General features: G+C 41.9%; 1 protein-coding gene across 6 annotated transcripts in view; it reads left to right on the forward strand.

The window, feature by feature from the left end:
* IDE (insulin degrading enzyme) overlaps window positions 1-24,980 on the forward strand; it is a 3,524,264-nt gene that overhangs the window by 177,347 nt on the left and 3,321,937 nt on the right. Inside the window, exon 1 of one of the 6 annotated variants that reach the window (XM_044056698.1) lies at window positions 18,246-18,251. The exons of the other annotated variants lie outside the window; for them this stretch is intronic. The gene's annotated coding sequence lies outside the window, so the exon portion shown is untranslated. Of the gene's footprint in view, window positions 1-18,245; window positions 18,252-24,980 lie in introns of those variants that run through there. 6 annotated transcript variants of the gene reach the window in all.

Consider the following 24,980-nt stretch of genomic DNA (forward strand, 5'->3'; position numbering starts at 1 on the left):
AGGGTTGAAAGAAGGTGAGAGCGAGCTATGGCAATTTTAGCTGGAGGGGTTAGGAAGGCTTTTATTCTGTAAAGTGACCCTAGTTTTTTATTGATGGTTTTGATAGTTTGGTTAACATGTAGGTCAAATTTTAGATTATTGTTTATGATGACACCTAATAGTTTTGTAGATGGGTCAGGGGAGATTATTGTGCCATCATTTGATTTTATGGTAAAGGTGAAAGCGGTAGACCTACGTGTTGGTGAAAATAACAGCATTTTAGTTTTTTTGGGATTTAGGATCAGACGATGTTCAGAAAGCCAGTTTTCTATTGTATTAAAGGTGGTCTGGGTAGCTGACCATAACTGTACTGGAGATGTGGCCGAGCAAATCAGAGTAGAGTCATCAGCATATTGGATACAGCTGACTTTGGGATGACAGTATAAAGGTCGTTAATGAAGATGGAGAACAGCAAGGGCCCTAGTATAGAGCCTTGTGGTACTCCAAGGGTGTTAGGTAGAAGGTTAGAGAGTTTGTTCTGCCAGAGGACAGCCTGCTGTCGACCATTCAGGTAGGATTGAAACCATTGGAGGGCTCCAGTATCTAGACAGAATGTTTGCAGGGTGTGGGTTAAAAGTTGATCAACCATATCGAATGCCATGAAGAAAAAAAAAACAGGACCCACTATTGCCTGTTGTTCAGGTTGACTGTGCAAGTATGGGATCTAGCCAAGGAGTCAGCAGTGACCTCATGACATCATACATTTAATCTCAGAAAATCACACTGGTAGATGAGCTAAGTGCAGGACAAAGACAGGCCTTCATAGGTTGATGGTGAACGGAGGAATTTGTATTTTTACTACAGGTGGGATATCGCGGTGGTGGTGCTGCGGTAGCGTTGTCGCCTCACAGTAAGACGCTGTCCAGTTCGATTCTCAGCTAGAGCGTCTTCTGCGTGGAGACATGCGTGAATGGGCGTACCTTCGTTGAAGGTTGTGCGTCAGGGCTGGTAACTCAGCACGTAAAAATCAACTACCAGTCATTAGCGGACCGGAGTTCCGCTGTGGTGACCCCTAACCGGGAAAAGCCGAAAGACACAACAACAACTACAGGTGGTATATTGCCGGAAGGAGATTTTGTTTCTCCACTAAACTGCTCAACATAGGAGCAGTACTAGAAAGTGATCATGAGCACATTAAGATGCCTAGCCATTTACAACTTTAAGACAGACTTACTTTTGTCTCCCACTTTTCAAGTACTTAATAGTGTTTACCTCCCAAATTAAGCACGGCAGTACATTACACTCATGATGTAAATTTGTTTCTATCCATGCAGTCATCAAGACTAGCCTTAAAGATAGCCAAAGTATTACTTAAGACATTTTGCATCAGGGCACCAGCTATGGAAGTGTGGTCAACAAATCTCTTTTCCAGGTTTGTGGGACTGGTTTGTTTCTTTGTGGTTTTCGCCAGTACTCCTTATCCCCAGAGTGATATGAAAAATTAAGGAGTCCAGTGCAGAAGTATTATGTAGCTCTCCTTTTTCATCTGCAGCATTGATTCAACCCATTGTTTAGCCTGGTAAGGGCAGAACCTTTTCTGTATGTGGACGTGTTGACCCAGAACCAGGGTATCACTTAGGGAAAATGGCATGGATGATTTTACACTTGTACCATTTAGGCACATTCAAGGACATACTTTGTATACTAAGAGAGGTTAGAAAGCATAGTACAAGTAAGTCGTACCTAGCTAAGAAAACATTGCTCATTTGGTGCCATAGGAGATTTCTGAAGCTGACTGTTGCATCATTGTCCATGATCTTTGTCTACTTCTAAGCCCTTTACAAGTCAGGGTTGTGTTATGCCTCACTAAAGTTAAATGCTTCAACCATTTCATCCTGTCTCCCTTGGAAACCCCCTCTGTTACTTGCTGCAAAGTTTCTTAAAGGGTCATACATTTGAGACCAGGCAGAAAAGTGATAGATTCATCATGTGACTTAAGCTGGTTTCTTAACAGTTCATCTTCTGTCTCCTTTGAGCCAGCTGCTTCTGCTTCACTAAAATGTTTGAAATGGGAAACCAGTTTATTAGCAAAAGTAATCTCTGCCAGAAGAATTTTGGAATTGCAAGCACAATGTGCAAAGAACCATTTCTCAGTTTCCTTAAGGTCAGGTTCATTTTGCTTACTTAACCCTACTTTAATGCTGGAAGCTACAGCAGAGCTATTTTTGGCTCATCACCTGCCATTGTGTTTAGAAACAAGGGGAGAGAATTTAAGACTGCCTTGATGGGCATAGGCTATTGAGATTGCTGGATAGAACTAGTGAAGTAAAACAATCTAGCTTGCTGTTTAGTTCTTTTACAAAGTGGAATATTGTTTCAGGACAAGACTATATTAAAATGTCTATCACTCAGTATTTGATGTTAGAGTATGTTGACTGTTAACAGTACCATTTTCTTCTCAGCTCCCCTCTGTTTCCTTTCTCATAGGTGTCTGAGTTGGGGTGGGTACCCTATTTACTCTTCCTTGTATTGCTCCTCTAGTACCCTGAGCAGGTGCCTGTCTTTCTCTGGGTAGACCTGGAGAGGCAGTTTGCTAGTCTTCTGATTGGTCTTAGTCCTTGGGACCCTTATCTCCAGACCAGTCAGTGCCCTTTGCTCTTGACCTTTCCTGAGGAGATGAGAACCAGGACAAGAAATATCTAAAGTTGGTATGAGTGGTCATCTGTCTTATACTGCTGACATCCAGGACCAGAGCTGTCACTTTTTGAAGGGGAAGGTTGCTAAGCTTTGGAAGCCTGGAAAGTCATGTGGCCTTCAGCTGCTAAAGTCACAAGTAGTGTTACTGCAACAATAAACTTATAAGACATCTACAGTTGCAGTAGGTTCCAACAGGGTACTTTCCTGTGATAGCCAAGCACCCTTCATACCCTGAGAAGGTGGTCTAGATTCTGACTTCTGCCCAGAGAGTTGGCATAAGGAAGACTTATTGCTGCAAGCTGATTTGCATTTCCATATGGGCCACAGCCAGAACTAGATTCATTTACAGCACTTGTACCTAGTGACTTGGGGTATTTGTCCCATACTTTTTAATCTGATCTTATTTTTGTGTGTGTTAAGGGCTACCTGGTAGCATATCTAAGTTCACCAAGGTGCCAGTTTGGTTTCGGTAGCTTTGCTCATTATCTATGAAAACTTTCTGAAGGGCAATTGTCTGCTTTAGCCCCTGTCAAACTTTTCAGTTTCTTTTGTTTGGGACCTGTACTTTGTCTCCAAAAAGCAGACCTTACCTCTTTCTAAGCTAGTTTTCTGTGTTGGCTTAAAAAATTTATGGAAACTTCCTAGTTGCTATTAACTCTGCTAGAATGATTTCAGAACTCCAGGCCCTGTGAGTGTCTCATCTTTATCTCCTATTTCAAATATTTTGTCCACAAAAGCAGATCCTTCATGCCAAAAGTGGCCAAGGAAGCTATTTTTTTGCACCCAAATTGCATTAAATGTGAGCAGCATCTTCACTGCATGTATATGCTTAGACGACTGTAAGATTTGATGTAAAGGTACTTTACCATAGTTAGCTGGAAACAGTGTATGCAGTGAGACTGAGAAACGAAAGTCTTAATTACCCAAGCTCATGCTTCAGTAGGTGTCAGTCTCTCCCTTATGAATCAAGTCTTGTGCACTGTTTCAGCAAGAATTCTCCAAACGCTGTAGTTCATTTAATAAGGTTTTATTAAATGTTCACAATATCCGAAGTACTGTCTCCATTAACAGTTCTGATAAACAATTCAATTTGCTGTACATCATTCTGATTGTCCTGAACAACGTAAACTGACAATGTCTCTAGATGACCTGTTTTCTGTAGTTGTGCTCTAGTGTTGGACATCTTCTCTGAAGTAACAGGTCGAATGAACTTACTAACCTTAACTGCTCTGCTATCCTGAACACAGCATTATTATATTGTCTCGTTCAGTAATTTTCCTCTATTTACTATATCCACCCCCTAATCCTTGATCCTCAGGCTACGTCTTGTTTTTAGCTTAACTTATCTCTTGATTCTTTCCTTGAGAAAAAACATAAGTACTCTCTGCAATCTTCCCTTGACAAACTGTTATTTCAGCAAGGTCAACATTCAGTGGAAGATTTGTTTCTACTTTCTAAAATGTATGCATAAATGAAACACCATTTCTCTGTACAATGCAAAACCCTGATCTAACAACTTTGGTTATATTTGGAAAGAACAAAAATCTTTTGCAAGGATTTTTTTTTTTACTTAATGAAGTTGGGTTCTGTAGTATTCAAGTCAACCTCTCTGTGTTTTTTCTCAATGCAGTTTCACGTAGCAGAGCGTACAAATACACATTTTTGCTTCATTGCAAGCCTTCAGAAATGCCTCAGTGGGTGGCATTTGTGTGGCTGCCACTTGAGCATCACTGAATACTTTTACAAGACACTGTAGACTGATTATGATTTTCAGAACCAAGTCTTCTTTTGGTAGCAATCTGTATTTTTTTAAACACCTTTATTGAAATACCACCTGTGACAAAGGCAAATTTATGTTTATAGAAAAGGTAGTCAAACTGCATTAACGAATTGACATTAACAAAAGTTATATTTCACATATATTGATATATATTATATAACCTAAGCAACATTACATAAGTGATTCAATTTCTGCCTCTTTTTTTGTTAACAAGAAAAATCTTTGTTAAATTATTTATAATGGTAGACGTGACCAGACTGACAACGTACTACTGTGTTCGTTATTGTTGTATGAATACAAAATATCGCCAAGCAGTTACTATGTCTGAGTTATTTCAGTTCTATTATAACATAGCTAGACTAAAGTTTTTGCTTCTCACGAACTGTGACATGCCTAGGATCAATGCACACTTGATCAATATGTCTCTGGAGAGGAGAAAGCAATGTCCAGTTTATTCCATGAACCATTTTCAAACATTTACAGTAAAGCTAAACTAAGCATGTTTCATCAGAAATTATTTTTTCAGGTGTCTGACACGTGGCTGTTTACTTCAGTACATTATATCTATTTTTAACTCTGCAGTTCATTCTTGCTTAAGCACTTTGTCTGTTCTTAACTCTGCAGCTCAGCATTGCAGTTTCTGCTTTTTAGAAAGAAAAATGTTCTGTAGTCCCATCTCGCCTTCATTCTTACATATGGGTTTGGAGCACTCGGCCGATTACAAAGCTCGAAGTCTCTCAGTTGGCTTGTGGCAAGGTAGGTATCCCATAGTGCACTAGTAATAATCCCCTGATCTCTTTTGCCGCATCTACGAGTTCAGAAGTGCTTCTTTCTTAGCCGTGGCTAAGTTGGATATTTTCATCATTATTATTGTTCTTACTGATATTTTTGCATATAATATTAGCTTAGTTTATATGGCTTAGTTGTAGTTATTATAGGTAGTAAATAGTAGTGTGTTTTTGCTATTTTTTGAAGTTATTGTTGAGAACTTGTTGGCCATTGCTTCAGGCCCATTTTGTTCTCTGAGTGGTATCCCTTCCTGTGTGCTAGTTTTTGAGATAGTTATTCCTATTAGCGCAGGTTCGTGTTTTGTGTTGGGACCCTTTTTTTTTTCTTTCTAGTATTGTATTTCGCTAGAACAGTGTTCTTGTGTGCAGTGTTTACTATTCTTATTAGCTAGTAATTAGCCTGTTTAAAATTACAATTTGTGGTAGCCTTTCTTATTGACTTGGCTTCTTTCTTGTTTTACAGCTAGGTCCGTTTAAGTTAGAGTACCTAGTCCTCTCCTTTCCCTAGTGTTCTGTTTGTCTGAAGCATGTCTAAGGAGTCTAAGGCTCATAAACCTTCGGGTTTTAAAAAGTGTCTTAAATGCTCCCAAAAAATGTCAGTAACTGATGGACATAGGTTCTTAGGTTGGTATTAGTCTATCTGCCCGAGGGCATTTATAAGCCTAGCCAGTGTGTGTCAGCTTTTGCCGCCCCATTAATTAATTAACTGAGCCTCTGTCAAGAAGAGCCAATGAAGTGATCCCAGGGGTGTATTTTCTGTTACCCATCCACTCGTCAAGGTTTCTCATGAGTGTTAATAAGGGGCTCTGCCTGATGTAGTTAGGAATTTTGTTCCAAAGCATGGGGAGTCTGTGACGGTAATCTATCCCTCCAGCATGTTCTATTTATTGTTGTGGCAAGGTTTAGCTCACTGGAGCAGGTGGCTCACAGTGACTTGGATTTCTTTAGGTGGAGCATGTCCATGAATTCTGAGTTGGACATGGCTTTGTAAGTCAGGCAGAGATCACCTCTGAGGAAGCGATATGCAACTGAGTACAGCTGGAGTTTTTCCATTTGGGCTGCATAGGACATATGCCTGAGGCCAGTAATCCTCTTGGTGAGGTACTTTTGTGGTCTTTCCAGCTGTTGGAAGTGTCTTGTGAGGTACATCCCAAATGGGGCATTGTACTCTATGATGGGTCTGATGAGTGACGAGTAGAGGGGCACTATAACCTCATTATTTCTAGATGCTTACCCTTTAGTAATTAGATGGGCTACATAAAAGGATTTCCTAACTACTTGGCAGTATGATTGTTACAGGGAGAGATTACTATCTACCTGGGTCCCCAGATCTCTTATTACCTCTTCTGTATTAAGGGGGCTGCCACCTATGTGGTAATTCATGGGTGTTTTGTTTTTCCCAAACAGGATGACTATGCATTTTTTGGCATTTAGCTGGAAACCATGACTGACACCAGGTGTCTGTCTCAGTAAGGCCCTTTTGGAGAATGTCCCTGTCAGCTGGGGAGTCATTTATGGCTCCCAGTTTGCAGTCATCAGCAAACTTGGCTAGCCATAGTCCTCCTGTGTTTGCCTGTACTTCTGAGAAATATATGCCGAACAGTAGGGGTCCCAGGACTGAGCCTTGTCGGACACCACTTGTGACTGGTTTAGTCGGACCTGGAGCCCGCTATTCTTGCCGTGTGAGTTCTGTCTGTAAGCCAGTTGGCAACCCATCTCGTAACGTAGGGGTTTATGTTCAGGCTGCTGAGTTTTTCTATAATTCCCGAGTGGGGAATGGTGTCAAAAGCCTTGGCGAGGTCGAGATAGGCTGTGTGAACTACCTTCCCCTCATCTATGGCCTTGATGACTGTCTCAAAGAAGTCAACCAGGTTTAGTAGACATGATCTGCCCTTAAAGCCGAACTGGGTCGGGTTAAGTGTTTGGAGGTTCCCAATGTCTTTGTTAATGAGTTCCATGATGATGCGCTCCATAGCCTTGCAGACCAGGCTTATGGGGCGATAGGTACCAGGGTCAGTTGTGGCTCCTCCTTTGTGGAGCGGATTAACCGTTGCTGTGCGCCATTCTGTGCGCATGTAGCCTGTGAAGAGGCTGAGGTTGAACAGTGTGTTTTGGTGGGGGGTTAGTTTGTTCTGTAGTTCGTGCAAGACTCAGCCCGGGACACCATCTGGCCTCATTGACGCTGTGCTTTTGGCTTTTGAAAGGGCTGTTTTCACCTGTGTATTTGTGATTTCTGGGACGCTACACTTTTCCGGTATTGTTGTGGCCCCTTTTGGGAGTGAGAGGGGGGTGAAGTTTGCACTGAATCTATCTGCCAGGATGTTGGCAATATCAGTGGGTTCAGTATATTTTGTGCTATTTTGCACTAGCTCAGAGCATATCTGCGAGTTGCCACTTAGATTCTTGACATAGCTAAAGAAGGGTTTGTGGGTTGTCTTTCGAATCCTTGGCTATTTTTCTTTCGAAGTTAGCCTTGGAGGATTTTATGAGGGACCTTTAGTTTCTTACTGGTACTGGGATGTCTTTCCTTCTTGGGATTTGCTTTTTTTTTTTTTTTTTAACTAGTTTCCTCCTATTGTATAGCCTGTTTATGGCAGGGGTCCACCAGACTGGTTTCCTTCTCTTAGGGGAGTGAGTCTTGGTTTTGTTAGGGATAGCCCGATACATGCATCCTTGTAGGTTCTCATAGAGTGCATTTGTAAAGGTTCCTGCATCTTGGACACTGTTATCTTTTAGCTTGGGGGCCGTGAAACTTATCACCTCTGTCTTAAGTAAGGTGAAGTTTGCTATAGAAAAGTTTTTCACTGTGGTTTCCTTGGTTGGAGGTGGTGGTGTGGTGTGGACATCCAGAGTGATTAGTTTATGGTCTGATCTAACCAGTGACAGGTTGACCTCTGGTATGGAACACCTGTCGCCCATGTTGGTGATGACCAGGTCCAATATGTTTTCACCTTTGGTAGGGGAGTTTGTACTTGAGTAGTTTTCCCAGTTAACGGTAGGGTAATTGAAATTGCCCAATATCAGGGTGTTCAGTAGGACCTTCATGTTTTTCAGTGTCTCCAGAAAGGCGGACTGGTGGTCCTGGGTCATGGAGGGTGATATGTAGCAGGCCACAATTTGCATTACAGATTTGCCTGATGTTAGTTGCACATGGATGATCTCGGCGGTATCATGCTGCGCCATTAACCTGGAAGTGTAGGTATCCGTGATGAATATGGATACACCCCCTCCTTTTGTGTTTCGCTCCATGTTTTGTGGCCAAAATGTGTAGTATGAGTTGTAGCCTGGTAGTGCTGGGGTGCTCTGTGGAGCCTTGAACCAGGTTTCAGTTACTGCACAGATGTCTACTTTCTCCATACTGAGGAGTGCTTCGAGCATGTGCATTTTGAGATTTAAACTCCTGGCGTTGAGTAGCATAACCCTCAATTTTTTATTTGTGCTGTTTACGGAGGTGGGTTTGACTTTTGAGCCTTGCCTTAAAAAGGCACTATGGGGGCAGCAAGATCATTGGCCAGTATTCGAAAGCCTAGGGGTGACCGGTGCAAGCCGTCTCTGGCGAAGCAACAAGGCTTGTCGAGCATGTTGTCCCAGGCTGACAGACACTGGATCCCCTTTGAATGACACCAGAAGCTTAGCCAGTAGTTGAAATTGATCATTTTTTCTTTATACTGCGGTATAATTCTTGGTGAGGGCAGGATGCTACTCAGGGTCAGGGTCATACCTGCCTGGGCTACATGATCAGAAAGCTCTTCCATGTCTCTTTTCATGTAGTCCAGGGAGGTACATCTCCGGTTATTCACACCAACATAAACAATGACAGAGTCATATTTGTACTTGTTCTGGAGTGACCTGAGTGCTTGTGTTGTGGATTCTGGCTTCCGACAGGCAGCTAACAGTAACCTTCTCCTTGTCCAGCCTAGTGAGTGGGACATCAGTGAGCCTGACTATAGAGTCGCCTATTACTTATGTGTTGGGTATGTTAGTTCGCCTTAAGGGCTGTGATTGTGTGGCACACTGATTTTGTGGTTTATGTGTTGTCTGGTTTGTGACGGGAGGTGCAGGTTTTTTGAGTGTCTGCTTTGGATCTGTGATGCTTTTGCAGGTTTTTATTTAGAGCCTGCGAGTATGATTTAGTGTATTTTTGTGTATTTTTTGCCAGTGCTGGTTTAGTATGTCTGTGTGAGGCTGGAGGTGTGGTGCAAGTTATAACCTTCTACTCATGACTGCCTGTTCCATTCTTAGGTGGAGAGAGCTTAGCCTCCAGTTTAGCTATATAATTGCATCTCATGTACATGAGGCAGTTGTAACATTGCCTCAGGATACCCAGGTTCACCAGCTGGACTGGAGAGTATACCTGAAATTGCCCTTTGGTCATGCCTGAATAGTAGGGTGAGCTGCTTAGTCGCTTGGTTGGTGAGGGGTGAATAATGAGCCTTGCCCTGCTGGGCAATCAAGTGTCGGGGTATATTAGTGCTTGCTATTAGGTCTGAGCAAGTGCTGGACTGTAGGATGCTTTTTAAGTACTTAGGTTGAGAGTTAGACTACTTTCAAGGGAAAAACTAAAGAGGAGACTTGGTGGAGCCGGGATAAATTTAGCCCTATCTAACCAGCGCTGCCCAGATGTGCAAAACCCTGTAAACGTGGTTTTTACAGCAGGGAAATGAAAGTGATAGAAATTAATCCAAAATGGCCTATAAACTACTAACGTCTGGGCTGGGACCACTCCTCTAGGGACAGATGGCTGCTCAAAGCTGCCTGTCTCACAGGTGAACAGAGAAACCTCCCTCTATCGAAGTAAGGTATGGGCAACTCAGAAAATTCTAACACAGCCCTGAATTCAACACTAGCCTGAAACTGGACTATACTAGCTTAGAAAGGTGGGAAGCAAGGACATTTTCTTTTTTAAAAGATAAGGCAAAAACAGTAAAAAAAATACACTTAAAACAGCTTTAGATGACTACAGGCAATCAGAAAAGGCTTTTAAACAAATTACCCAATTAACCAGTAAAAAAAAATCTCAAAACTGAGCCCTGTTCCTGTAGTCTTCAATCAGACAAGTTCTAACTGCACACTCCTGCCACTGGGGTGCAGGGGAACCTTCTCAAAAAAAGAAGGCCTGGATTAGTGCTCAAGTTATACAAACAAAGCTAGATTCAGCAGCCCTGGATCTAGTCTATGCTACAGCAAACAAGGTGCACCAATTTCAGTAAGAAACAGTTCAAATATGCAGGCACTATAAGCCTTTAACCAGAAATTCCCAGCTCAGAAGAGTCCAGCCTCTCCTCCCACAAGAGTGCAGACCACGAACCTTCTTTATGTAAAATAACTGGCCTGAAGCCCAAGTGCTTAAACCAGAACTAATACACTTTTAGAATAACAGACACTGAGCCTTCAGTCAGCAGTTCCCAACTTAGAAGGATGTAAGCTACCTGTCTTGCCACGACAGTGCAGACCACAAACCTTCTTAATGTAAAACAACTGGTCTGAAGCCCAAGTGCTTAAACCAAAAGGCTTAGAATGCTAGTTACACCAAGCAGTAATAAAATACAATTGAATACTTTTAAGATGACGCAAAAACAAAATAAAGTAGGAAGAAACACAAATACAGTAAAAGCCGATGAAAAAAGTGCAAATTTTTTTTTTTTTTTGAGCGGGCAAATTAGATGGGCCCAGGAGCAGTATCCATATGCAAGTTTACAAGAGGGGCGGGCAGTTTCAAAGCCACCAAGATTAACACCAAACAAAAGCAGAGAGGGTGGGTGGGGAACGAACTGGAAAAACAGAGCCACAACTTCCAGCTGGATAGTATTCAATGCAACACAATGAATCAATTTAAATGCTGTATTATTTGAAAAAAGTGCAGATAAAGATTTACTTAAATTCACTTTATACATCCAGTTGATTGCATGTAGGTCTTAGCTGGCCAAAGCTCAGAGTTTAAGCAGAAAATAATCCAAAATGTACCACTTGTATAAGGTAGAAACCGAATAACAATAAAGTGAACTACCCCCACTTATCACTGGCTATTCAGGAATTTTAGTAACTGTATTTACTTTCTTGGTGCCATATATCTTAAGGAAACATGTTCTTTCTGTCACTCTTTCAGCTCTCGAGTCCTCCAAGAAAGGAAGAACAAACTAATCCTGAAAGGTCTCCTTAAGCCTTCCTTTGAGAAGGATTTAGCCAGCTCTGTATCCTCACACTCCAAGTCTCTTTCAAAGAAAGAGAAGGTCAAGTCGGCCAAGAGACATTCTCCTGCACAGACTATTTTATCTGGACCTCCTCAAAAAGTACTGAAATTGGGAAAGCCTATCTCTTCGGCTCCACTGCCCTTGGAGCCAGTTAAGGTTATCGATTTCAGCACTCCAGTGTCGGTCCCAAGTTTTTCGGAGCCAATCACTGAGAATTTACCTTGGAATTGGTCCAGAGAGTTATTGCCGGTCTCCCCAACTTTAAGATCTCCTATATGGCAAAGATCTGGATCACCTACTTTATCGTCCAGATCCTCCAAGAGCCTTTCGGAAAAGGATGTAGAGAGTAGTGCTTAGACTCTTGAAGTCGTCAGCGTTACCAGAATTGTTGCTGGCTTTGACCCAGTCGGTTCTGGAGCCATTTATGACCATACTCCCTGTTGCTGTTCCTCCTCTGAACCATGTTGGTCCTTCAAAGCCAGAGATTATCGGTGCCACTTGTTGAGGAACCCTCAGTTCCAGCACCTCTTGTGTCTCTCTCGGAGCCGAGTTCCGCTCCAACACCTTAGGCACCGTCCTTGGTTTCTAGGAGCCTAATCTCACCAGTTGGCCCCAACAGGGATGCTTGGACCCGAACTACTTCGGTTCCGAGCCTACATTCAGTGCGTCGGCTAGGCTGAGCTCGGATCCTGCATCCATCTCGGAGTCTATCACTTTGGAGCCGAGGGCTGCTTCAGTTTCCTCAGAATTGGGACGGTCTTTGGAACCGGAGAGATATGCATTCGAGGTGAAGAACGTGCTGTCTAGGTCGTCAGCTCTGCACAACGGTACCGATGTTCTTCCCCCTCAAGCTCCGACATCTGTCTGAGCACCATCTCCTTCTCTTGGCAGCAGAGACCCACCCCCTCAGGAGCCCCCATTGGGTGGCCCCCAGTCTTCCGAGACCTCCCCAGAATACCCTTCTGAGGAGCCCCCTCGGAAGAGAGCTTGCAAGAGGAAGCATGTATAGTCCCCGGTTGAGTCTATCACCTCAGACACTGACCTCAAGGAGTCAGAAGGGTCCCCTAGGTCATCCTCTGTTATCTCCTTTGTAGATAACTTAGAAATCCTGAAACAGAGAGGCGGCTGGCCCACTGTCACCCCTTCTGATGAGGAGTCTGTGTACCTGAAGTCTTTCGGTTCTCAACCTTCAGCCTCTTGGGTGTCTCCACCTTTCGATGAGCTCTTGGACCTAGTTAATCAAAAGGTGTGGGGAAACTTCTGATGCCATGGAACCAGTCCCCAGAAGGCCCAACATATTTCTTTCAGCCCCCAAAGAGAAATATATTTTTTGACCAAAGGTGTGTCTGTTGATGCCATGGTGGTAGCGGCAGCCACAAAGAAGGAACTAGTGGAGACTTATCTGTCCATCCACTGAACAAGGAGTCTCGAACGATGGATAGATATGGGAAACTTATCTTCTCTTCAGCGGCATTTACACTCAGATCACTGAATTGCCTCACTTATTTTACTAGGCTTCAAAGAGATCTCCTAAAGGAGCTAGGAGATGCTCTCCAGGGTACATCAACTTAAAGGAGTCCCTGAGAAAGTTATTGCTCAGTTGCCAACCTTAAATTCCATTGTTAACTCCTCCATGAGGCTGGTATCTTATGCAGCAGATGGAGTGAGTAGGGCAGCAGGTTCAGGAGTTTCCCTTAGGAGACGCTCCTGGATGCAATAAATGTAACTTTGTGGAGCACTTCAAATCTACTTTTACCAACACCCCCTTTGAGGGTTCCTCTTTGGACCAAAGGTAAAAGATACATTCACCAAGTGCGAGCAGGAAGGGAAAACTCTGTCTGCCGTGGGAATATGTTTTTCTGTCCCTTCTAGACTATACCCCAAGGGTCAGAGAGGCGGGAAAATGTGGTTCAAGAAATCCCAGAGATTTTTCCTGGATGCACATGGTGATTTCTCCTTCAGAGGCAGAGGAGGAGGAACTAATGGTAGACGTCACCCTAGAGGCAGGGGAGGCCCGCAAAACCAGGGTGGCTGCGATTCCTTTTGTGGACGTCCCTATCAGCGCTCCTGAAGTGGAGCCCGACTGCGCTTCTCTGGAGCCAATCGGGGTTGCTTATCTTTGTATCTAGAAGCCTGGCTCAACATCACCCAAGACAAGTGGGTACAAAGAATAATCACCAGAGGATACTCTATACCCTTCTGTCTCCCAGCACATACCACCAGGAAAATCCCAGATGTTCCACATAATCACAGGGATCAAACAACCATAGAAGTTCAAAAGTTGCTTACAAAGAGAGTCGTCCAAACCGTCTCCGCAGACCAGATATGGTTCTGAACTTACTCCAGATTCTTTAGTGCCAAAATGAACAGGGGACTGGAGGCCCATTTTGGACCTCAGCAAATTAAACGAATCAGTGAAGAAGTCCAAGTTCCGAATGGTAACACTGCAGTCTATACTCCCTCTGTTAGGGAAAGACAATTGGATGTGCTCCATAGACCTCCAAGATGCGTACTACCACATAAAAATGGACAGAGCATCGAAGAGTCATTTACGCTTCCTGCTGAGAGGCAGTCATTACCAATTTCGCCCTTAGGTCTCACCATAGCCCCCGGGTGTTCACCAAATGCATGGTGGTAGTGACAGCCCACTTGAGACATCTTGGATTCCAACTATTTCCATACCTGGAAGACTGGCTTCTGACCGCCACCACCAGGCACCTATTTTCTGCAAGCCTGGGATTCAAACCACGCAGCTCTGCAGTCAGCTAGGGATTACGATAAATTGGGAAATGTCTGCCTTGTCACCCTCTCAATATGTGACTTTTATAGGCACAGAAATAGACAGTCGCCATGATGGCTCGTCTTCCTGCAGACAGAATACAAAATCTAAGACATCAGATGTACAGTATACTGCCTCAACAGAGTCAAAGCCAAAAAATAGTGCTGAAACTTTTATGGACCATGGCCTCTACTATAACTCTAGTTCCGCTAGCCAGACTACATACGAGAATCCTTCAGTGACTACTCTTTTCCCAGTGGTCTCTTTAACAACTGCCTCTGTCTCATCCTGTTCTGATAACAGAATCTTGCAAGAAAGACCTTCGTTGGTGGATTCAGCCCGATCAACTAACGACAGGAGCACCTTTCATTCCTCGCCAACCCATTGCTACTGTGACCACGGATGCCTCCTAGATAGGGTGGGGGGGCATTATCTAGGCATTACTGTCCAAGGCACATGGCAAGATCACGAGGCTCACTTGCATATCTATGTCCTAGAGATGAAAGCAGTGGGCTACTAGTGTTGCAAGCACTTCACGACTTTCTTCCTCTAGGGACGATAGCAATCCAGTCGGACAATATGTCAGTGGTATGGTATATAAACAAACAAGGAGGAGCTAGATCCTACCCCCTATGTCGAGAGGCTCTTCATGTTTTGCAATGGGCGGTATCTTCCCAACGCTTTCTAGTTGCAACGCATATCCCAGGGACAACCAATGTGATAGCTGTCAAGCTCAGCAGGGCAATCTTGATGCCTCACGAGTGTTCTCTGAATCAGAAAGTCAAGAAACCGATTTTCCGCAAATGAGGACACCCTTGCTGCAATCTGTTTGCCAGTCTAATCAATGTCAAATGCAGCAGCTACTTCTCCCTTATCACCCCTGCGGGGGTGACACCAAGACATGCACTTATTCACAATTGGCCCCCGGGACTTCTTTATGCATTTCCTACCTTTCCGCTGATGATAAAGGTAATCCAGAAAGCAAAGACCATGGGAAGCAGAATGATCCTTAACCGTCCTTACTGGCCTCGTCAGATTTGGTTCCCCTTTCTCAGGCCCCACCTTCTAGAAGATCCATGGACTTTGGACCCAGTTCCAGACCTGACACACGTCAGGCTCCTTCCATCCCTGCCTCCACACCCTCAACTTGGCAGCGTGGCTGCTCCACTTCCATCCCTAGTCAGACTTCATGATTTCTCACCTGCAGTTACTCATATCCTCACGTCTTCCCACAAGCCTTCTACAAGAAAATTATACGCTAGCAAATGGAAAAGATTTTCTGTCTGGGCAAAAGAAAAAATGTAGATCCTTACACAGCCTTCATTCCCTTGGTGTTAGAATTCCTAACCAAACTTTTTCATCAGGGATCAGCTGCTGCTACAATCAAAGTTCAGCTGGCAGCGATCTCCAATTTTCATTTGGGACAACATGAGCCTAACCTTATGGCTCTCAGATTGTGTAAATCGTTTCTAAAAGGCACTACCTTGCTAAGACCTCTTTTTCAGGAACCTGCATCTCCTTGGGATTTAAATTTTGTTTTGTCCAAACTTGCTTCCCCACCTTTTGAACCTGCACATTCTGGCGAATTGAAGTTCCTTTCATGGAAGACTTTTTTTGTAGTAGCTTTTACATCTGCCAGACGAGTGTCAGAGTTACAAGCACCGTCAGTCAAACCTCCTTACTTGATTTTTCATAAAGACAGAGTTTCCCTTCGTACAAATCCGTTCTTCACCCCCAAGTTTGCTCTGTCTAATTTGAATCAAACTATCGAACTGCTAGTCTTTTTTCCTAATTATTCAAACAGTGCAGAATATAAATTTCATCAAGTTGGTGTTTACAGACAGTTAATGTTCTATCTACATAAGAACCAAGGAGCTTTGAAAATCAGACCAATTGTCAGTATCTTTCTCTGAGACAAGAAAAGGTATGCCAGTCTCTAAGATAACTTGATCAAATTGGATTTCAAGTTATATCTTGTTTGTTTACTCTTCCAATGGCAAGGAACTCCCGTTTAAAATTAAAGCTTATTCTACCAGATTCATATCCACATCGGCTGCTTTTCAAGACAGAATCCTAATTGACAGTATTTGTGCAGAAGCAACTTGGGCTATCCCTCAAACCTTTATTACTCATTACAAATTGGATTTGGCCTCAAGGGGTAGAGCCTCCTTTGGTTCCACGGTTCTTAGGAGTATATTCCTGTGAGCCACCTGAGAAAAAGGTGCTAGGGACGCTGTCCCATATGTAAGAATGAAGGTGAGATAGGACTATAGAACATAAAGAAGTTATGGTCTCACCATAACGTTCCATGTTTGTAGTCCATCTCGCCATTCATTCTTACGAACCCACCCACCTACCCCCATCCATGTATCCTTGGAGGATCTGGAGACAAGATAGTATTTATCTTCTGTAGGGTGGAGACATTTCATTTTGTTGTTCCTTGTGGAATTATGTTCTATCATTCTTTTAGATAGCAGCAAACAAGATCTGAGGTTATTACTAGTGCAATATGGGATACCTACCTTGCCAGGAGCCAACTGAGAGACTTCGAGCTTTGTAATCAGCCGAGTCGGAGCCGAGGATCAGCTCCGAACCCATATGTAAGAATGAAGGGCGAGATGGACTACAACCATGGGAACGGTATGGTGAGTGCATAATTTCTTTATTCATATCTTGTATTTAAGATACAGAAACAAGCATTATTTAAAAACATTGTATCAATAAAAGCATACTTTTATAATTGCTTTGGGGAAAAATATTTAATGTTACATAATATATATCAATTCCCCATTTTTATTTTAATAAGCCAGAGAAAAAATGCAGTCTACAGAAGAATACGATCCCTTTTGTCCACTGCAGTTACTCGATTAATAGTTCTATTAAGACAAATTTTAACAGACATGCAAATTGTTGTAGATAAAAAAAATAATGACAATAAAGGCAATCAGTGCCATGATTATAGTACCCCACCAATCTGAAAACAGTCTGCTTAACCAATTGGACCTCTCTATACCCAATATTTTCCTGGATTTTAAGGAAACTTCTGCAATTTTCTCTAAATGTCGATTTATCAGTTATGATTTACCAGGAAAGTACATACAGCATTCCGTTTTGATCAGAGTGCATACCCCCCCCCCCCCCCCCCTTGGCTAGCAAGCAGGTAATCTAAAGCTATTCTGTTTTGGAGGACCATTTTCGTCCTCATTGCTACCATCCATAAGTTGCATTTGCTAAAATTTCCATCAGCTTTGCAACTTTCCATAATTCCCATATTGTCTTAGTGGCACTATACTAGGGAACGATCCCAGCTCCTGGAATAACACCATCTCCTATGTCCAATTGTTTTAAATCATCCTCTATTTTGGAAAAACGATCAGGAGCTCTTTTTCCTGTGATTTCTTACCATGGCTTCTGGTAATGTGTGAGTAATTTTCATCACTTGAACTTGCATGCCGTATGTAACAGGATCCCTGCCATCTTATCGATAGCCATTTATAAGCCTTCTGCCCACATATGAAGAAGAACCCTTCTGCCAGAATTGTAACATTCTCTTGGTCCACTGAATTAGCTGTGGCCTCACCCTTAAATAAGTCTTTCATCCCTTCTTTAAAAGAAGTATTATGTGTAGACTCCCATACTGTTTTTATTTTATCAACTCCTCCATGATACTCCAGCTTCTCACGTGACCAACGTTGGTGTAAAGTAATGGAATTGTTAAAATCACTAATACCCACTCTTGACTGTCCCTTTCTTTTAAAAACAGAGTATCCCTTTTTCTGCTTCCATCAACTGTAAATGGTCTTTTATGGTTGATTGTTTTACAATTCTATTTTTATAAGATCCTTTAAACATAAAACCTTCATCTGTAACATCTACAGGGACTGCATGTAATGACATTTTCCCTCTGTAAGGAATGTGGCTATAAACCAAACAGTTTGATTTATGTACCTTTGTAAACAATTTTTGCATGGCCAAAAATTTATTGAAATCAGGTACCCAGTAATGATGTCCCTGTTCTCGTGATCCATTATATTGGAGTCTCTCTCCCCATTTTTTTTCTTTACAACCTTTTAATTTACATTTTGATTTGTATGTATATATTTTTTTTAATTACCTTTACCTTTATTTTAATTTCCTTCTGTATTTACATCTCTCGTTTGGATCACCTTGATCTGTTCACATATCGTTATTATTAACAAAATGTGGCGTATTAATACTGAAATGCTTATGAGTATTAACATGCACCCCCAAAACTTGCATTTCCATGTGTGAGATCTAGTTTCCTCCATTTCCTGTGGCTTCCTTCCAACTGGGTTTGTCAGCATCTAGAAACAAATTTAAATAGACTTCCAGTTAACCCATTTCTTTCCTTTACAGGTCATAACCCAGCCGTGACACTCTGGGTCCCTGGAAAACAGCCTGGAAATATCCAGCTCAGCAGCCCACTTCATGGCTCCCCACCAGCTCACTCGTTAACAGCAGGTGTCTACCACAAAGGATAACCACAGGTCTCACTGACTCTAACTATACCTTGAGACTGCAAATAAATCTTGTATTTCTTACCTGCCATAAGCGCTGTAGTTGGTAACCAACCAGAGCCTGCCTTACACCTCTCTTTCTCATAATAATCTTACTGGCTTTTATATTAAAACTCTGTCAATACTTGGTTACTACCACCCTTAAGCTCTCCCTACCTTCTCTGCCCATATCTCCTAACTATCATAACACTTCTATACACGTCTATCTTCTCCACTGATTGTTTTTTTGTGTGCATTCCTCTTTTTGCTTATAGCCTGCCGATGTAGCCCCTCTCCGCTCCTCTACCCTACCACCCAATTCTCACCCACCCCCGCTACATTTATCTTTACACACAACCACACCTCCCACGTCATTACCCAATCAAGTACATCTACCCATATCATCTAACTCTCCTCCTAAGCTTCTCCTTTAACTCTACTCTACTACTACTACTATCAGTGATGCACCAACTGTTACTCCCAAACCCTACCCTGCAAAAAGATTACAATCTACTCATCTTATTAACATGTTTACTAGTACATATTGCTTCCATAATTGTACTACTTACACTTTCTCTCCTCACCTCTTACCATACCCACCTACAGGTAACCCCACATTATGCAGGTGCTGTTGCCTCTCATCATAAGTACATTCAATCTTACTTCTCGATCTCTTCCTCTATCCTTACCCTATCACCTACCGACTACTCATGCTTTAAAATACTACCTCACCCCAAATATCAACCCTCCCTAAAATTCAACAGACAAATCACAAAACTCCTGCAGTCCATGCTTTACATTTCTTCTAAATTGTCTTGCTCTGGGGATTTTCATCCCAACCCTGTACCAGCAACTACTATAAACCTACCCACCCCCCAGAAAATTCCCCTTCTTCCCAGTAGTCTGAATCAACTTCTATGAAAACTATTGACCTACTGTTTCTAAATATAAACTGTAGAAGTATCCCCACCAAAAATTATTGACCTGCACGCCTGTCTTTCTCTATACCTGCCAGACATAGTGGTTATAACTGAGACTTGGCTAAAGCCACATATCAACGACAATGAAATTATTCTCCCAGGATACAATATACTAAGGAGGGATAGAAAGGACAAAACAGGTGGTGGCATTGCTATATTATTTAAGAACCATCTCATAGTGCAAATACTAAGTATACAATATCCCTTTGTTGACAATGCAGAAACATTGTTCACCGAACTGCAACTCCACTCAAAAAAACTAATAAACATAATTGGATGCTATATATCTCCCGGCAGCAATATACTCACTCTAGAAAATCTGCTCCATTGGTAGTGTTATCTCTCCAAAATGAAACCTTCATTCTGGGTGATTTTAATATAGATTGGCTATCCTGTAACTCTTACACCCCAAAAAATCATATTAATCTCCATGGCGTTATCCAAGCCATCCAAACTGTAACAAGAATTGACGAAACAACCAACAGGGAATCAATCCTTGACTGGATTCTAGCTAATAAACCTAGCCACACTTCTCTTGCATGTTGCCTCCCTGATGGTCTATGTCACCATCTGCCAACCTTCCTTCTATGACCACGCAACCATAATCCCAAAGGTACAGTCTATCATTTTATTACAAAGAAAAATAACTTTAACCCCATCAATTTCACAGTACAACTAAAACATTGCAATTGGGCACCCTTGAAATACCTGGAATTAAATGAGATCGTTACTTACTTTAATAACACCTTCTTAAATGTATTAGATCTTCACGCCCCTTCTAGAACCATAAGAACCAGATCTAATCTCACTCCATGGCTTACCAAAGAAACCAAAGCCCTCCTCAAAGCTAGAGATAAAGCATGGGATCACTGGAAAACTGTTAAGTCCCCAGCTGCAAAACAAAAATATCAGGAGCTTAGGAATAAAGCTAAGAAACTAGTAAAACTTGACAAAATTAATTACTACTCCAATCTTCAAATCAAGCACCAAAATAGCCCTCAAAAAATTTGGGCAGCCATTAACAAATTACTACTACCAGGCAAAACTGGTACCCCTCTCCCATCTTAGTAAACAACTCTGACCATATTCCCACTCGGTTTAATAAATTCTTTACTGAAACAATACTGATCCTAGCCAACCAACAGAAGAATCAACACATACACCCTTCCTCTGAACCCATCACTATTTTCATAAGGAATAGCTCCTTCAAATTCCAGTCAATCTATGTAGATAGGATAAAAAAGTACCTCAAAAAGCTTAAGCCCACTACTCTGGCTGCTGACAAATTACTAGGGGAATTCTTAGAAATTGATGCCGATGCAGTGGCCCTACCCTATAGACATTCTAATTAACAGAATCCTCTCAGAAGCCACCGTCCCAGATATATGGAAAATATCTCGCATAATCCCCTACATAAAGGAGGTAACTCTACAGAGCTTACAAACTACTGACCTATAGCAATCCTATCCCCTTTATCAAAAATCCATGAAAAGTGCATACACTTCCAAATGATTCACTACTTGCACACATACAGGGTCTTATCAAACACCCAGCATGGCTTCTGTCACTTCCATAGTACCACCACTGTCTTATTGTTCTTCTCCAATACAAGTAACCTCTCATAGGAATGCTGGTAAATATGTTTCTGCCACTTTTCTTCACCTCTCAAAAGCCTTCAATATAGTTAGACATGATATTCTGATCAAAGAACTGTCTGAATTAGGACTCTCTCTTCTCGCCATAGCCTGGTTCCAGAGCTGTTTAGCTGGATGTCAACAAGCAGTCTTGTGGAAACAAGAACTCTCCCCCCTTCTCCAAGTTTATCTTTGTGTTCTCCAGGGTTCTATTTCAGGTCCTCTGCTGTTCAACCTGTATACCAGTAAGCTTCATTCCTCCACTCCCAAAGCATCTGTCATCTAATATGTTGATGATTTTACGTTAATTTGTGCAGTTTCCTCACTACAGGAACTTCACACATTAACTCAGGAATATTTCCTCTCTATAGAAACATGGCTGTCCAATATCCAACTCATCCTAATCCCTGCTAAAACCAAACCACTACTCTTTAAACCCACTAGGTCCTCCCCATCAACTTCTTCCTTTAATATGTCCAGTAACAAATCTACTCTCCCTCTCACAGATCACACCAAACTCCTGGGCATTGAGATTGATAACAATCTAAAATTAGATATTTGTATTTCCCAGACCAAGAAAGTTCACAAAAAACTAGGTAGCCTCTATAGTAATAGACAATTCCTTACCCAGCAAACAAAAGCTACTATATCTCACACTCTCCTTATTTCTACCCTCCCCTATGCCTCACATATTCTCACCAACCTTAGAAAAGCAAACCTAGCTAAGCTCAACTCCTGCTATAACAAAATAGTTAGATTTACCTCTAACTCCCCCTTTAGATGTCACCACTGCTCATCCTTAAAGTTGCTCAACTGGTTGGAACTTCAACTCCTGCATTGCAACCAACTCTCACTGGCCCATAAAGTTTTATATCAACCAGATAAAATCCTGCATTGCAAAGCCTACTTCACCTCCACACCTCCACACCAATAACTGAACTCTCTGCTCCACTAACAAACTTATTCTCACAGTAACCAAGTCAAATAATACAGCAGGTGGTGCCCTCTTTTCTAATTATGTAGCCAAAATATGGAATTCTCTATCCTGTAACATAACTACTATGACATCATTCATACAGTTCAAAAAAGCATTAAACTGCGTCTCACTAATAACTGGCTGTGCTCTTGCACTTCACCACTCTCCACTATGTTAGACCCTACACCACCTTAACTATCTCGCACCTCAAGAGGAACAGATAGGTCTATATTCTATTACTGTAGAAATATATACAGTATAATGAAATAGATTGCTATGGTTTAAACCCCAGTAACCTTTAAGAAGTTGTTGGTTTACACGACTCCCTCCAGCAATGATTGAGGTAATTTTATATATATATATATATATATATATATATATATATATATATATATATATATATATATATATATATATTTAGACTAATGAAGTTATTACTGTACGATTTCTCTGTTTTTACTAATTGTCTCTGCTGTGTATGAATATACTACTATTAATTAAGACTCGCTGCATTTTGTATCTAAATATACTTTGTAAACTTTGTAGTTTTTTGTTACATGTTCATGTGTGTGAAGCTTTTCTCCCCATGCCTCCACTGAAAATGGACCTGTGTCCAGTGGACTATCCCGGTTAACAAATGTAAAATAATAAATAAATAAATATTACTTTCCTAACATTGTTAACAGAGTGTTACTTTTAACTCTGTTGTTGCTTTTATTAGCTTACACTAGTCACTATGAACCAACATGGTGTGCTGCTTTTGTTTGGATGTCCCCAGTTTCCTGGGGTTAATCTTTTCCTTTGTACCCTGTATTCCAGTGGTCCTATTTGTTCTGTCATCTCTTAGGGACCCTGCCGGTTACTGTCCCATGGTCCCCTTTCAGGAAATTTTTTATAAGTACCTCATCTCTGCACTGTAGTTTCATTTCCGTGGGAAGCATTGGCATGCTCTTCCACAGACTGTGTAAGCCTGTTCTCTGGCTATAGTATCACATACCCCCCCCCCCCCCGTATACCTTTCAACCATTTTTGGTGTTCTGCTGCTGTCAGTAATGGTCGATTTATCCACCGTTTCTGGGTCACAAGGAAGTGTGAGGGGCATTTTTCTCTCTCTCATCTCCTCAAAAGGTGAAATTCCCACTTTACTGTTAGGTGTAGCTCTAATGCCTAATAGAATACCCGGCAAATATCTCATCCAGTCCTTGCCTTTTTCCAAACGCGCCTTTTTAACTTCTTTGATTGTCCAGTTCATCCTTTCAGAAATTCCGTTGGATTGCGGATGATATGGAACATAAAACCTTTGCTGAATCGCCAACAATTTGCACAAATTCCACATTATTTGGCTTGTAAACTGCGGCCATCATCTGCTTCTATGACTCGAGGCCATCCCCAGTGGACAAAAATGTTTTTCCGCAATGCTTCTGCCATGGTTTTAGCTGTCATACTCTTGGTGGGAATTACTTTTACCCATTTTGAAAACACATCAACCACCACTAACTGGTATCTGTATCCTCCTTTTGCAGCTGGTAGGGGCCCTGCATAATCTACCTGGATAGCGTACCATGGCCCATCTGCCACTGGCACCCTATGCAATTTTTTTTTACACTTGCATTAGTTTGTAGACAAACCAAACGTCCTTCTAATATTGTCTTACACAGCTTTTTCAGACATGGATTCCACATCTTCTGTTTTACTATACTCTATATTTTTTCTGTATCTATGTGGCCTGCAATTTTGTGATTTATATTCGACCAACTGTCTGGCTAGATCTCCTGGCCGATATGGTATATTTTTTTCTATCTGGCATTGGCTAGACAATTTCCTGATTGACATCCCCTTCCTGTGTGCACCTCTCTGGTTCTTCGGGAATTCCTTTCTCTTTTTGAAGGGTTACCAAATCCTGTATTTCTACAGGTGTAGTTGTTTCAACTGACATTATCCTGTCTGCGTGTTCAAAACAGTCATGTGGATCTAACCACTCACCTGTTTCAGCTGCTTGCTTTGCCTTGGCATCTGCCAAAGCATTTCCTCTAGCCTCTTCTGTGTTACATTTTTGATGTCCTTTGATTTTGCCAATACTAAACTTTCCATGTAAATCATTCTGGGTAATCAATGCCCATAACTCCTGTAGTACTGGAGCATGTTTGAGGGGTTTGCCAACACTGTCGAGTAATCCCATTCTGGCCCAAACTGCCGTGTGTAAACGTAAAGAATTTACCACATAGGCACCGTCACTGTAAATATTGACAGGTTCAAAATGATGTAAAACATACTTTACTGCTTCTAATTCTGCCCTTTGGGCTGACATGTAACCTGGCAGTTTCTTCAGAATAGGCTTTTGTGGCCGTCTCTTGGGATTACCGCATATCCTGTCAAATATTTCCCATCTTTCCAAAACCTTGCCCCATCTATGTAAACTGTGGGTAAACTACTTTGGAAATGTGCATTTAATGGCAAAATGTCTGGGTGTTCTAAACTCTGAACACAATTATGGGATTTTCCGTCATAATTGACAAGATCTGAAAGATAGTACTTCTCCCCAGTCTTCTGTGAACTCTCTGTTATAGTTCATAATCCCTAGAAATTTATGCAATTCTAAAATGGGCAATGGCTGTGGCAATTCCAGAATTCCTTTTACTCTCTCCTCACAAGGGGATCT

The sequence above is a fragment of the Protopterus annectens genome, chromosome 14.part0 (assembly GCF_019279795.1).
Source record: "Protopterus annectens isolate FY-2018-M chromosome 14.part0, PAN1.0, whole genome shotgun sequence".
Taxonomy (NCBI): Eukaryota; Metazoa; Chordata; order Ceratodontiformes; family Protopteridae; genus Protopterus; species Protopterus annectens.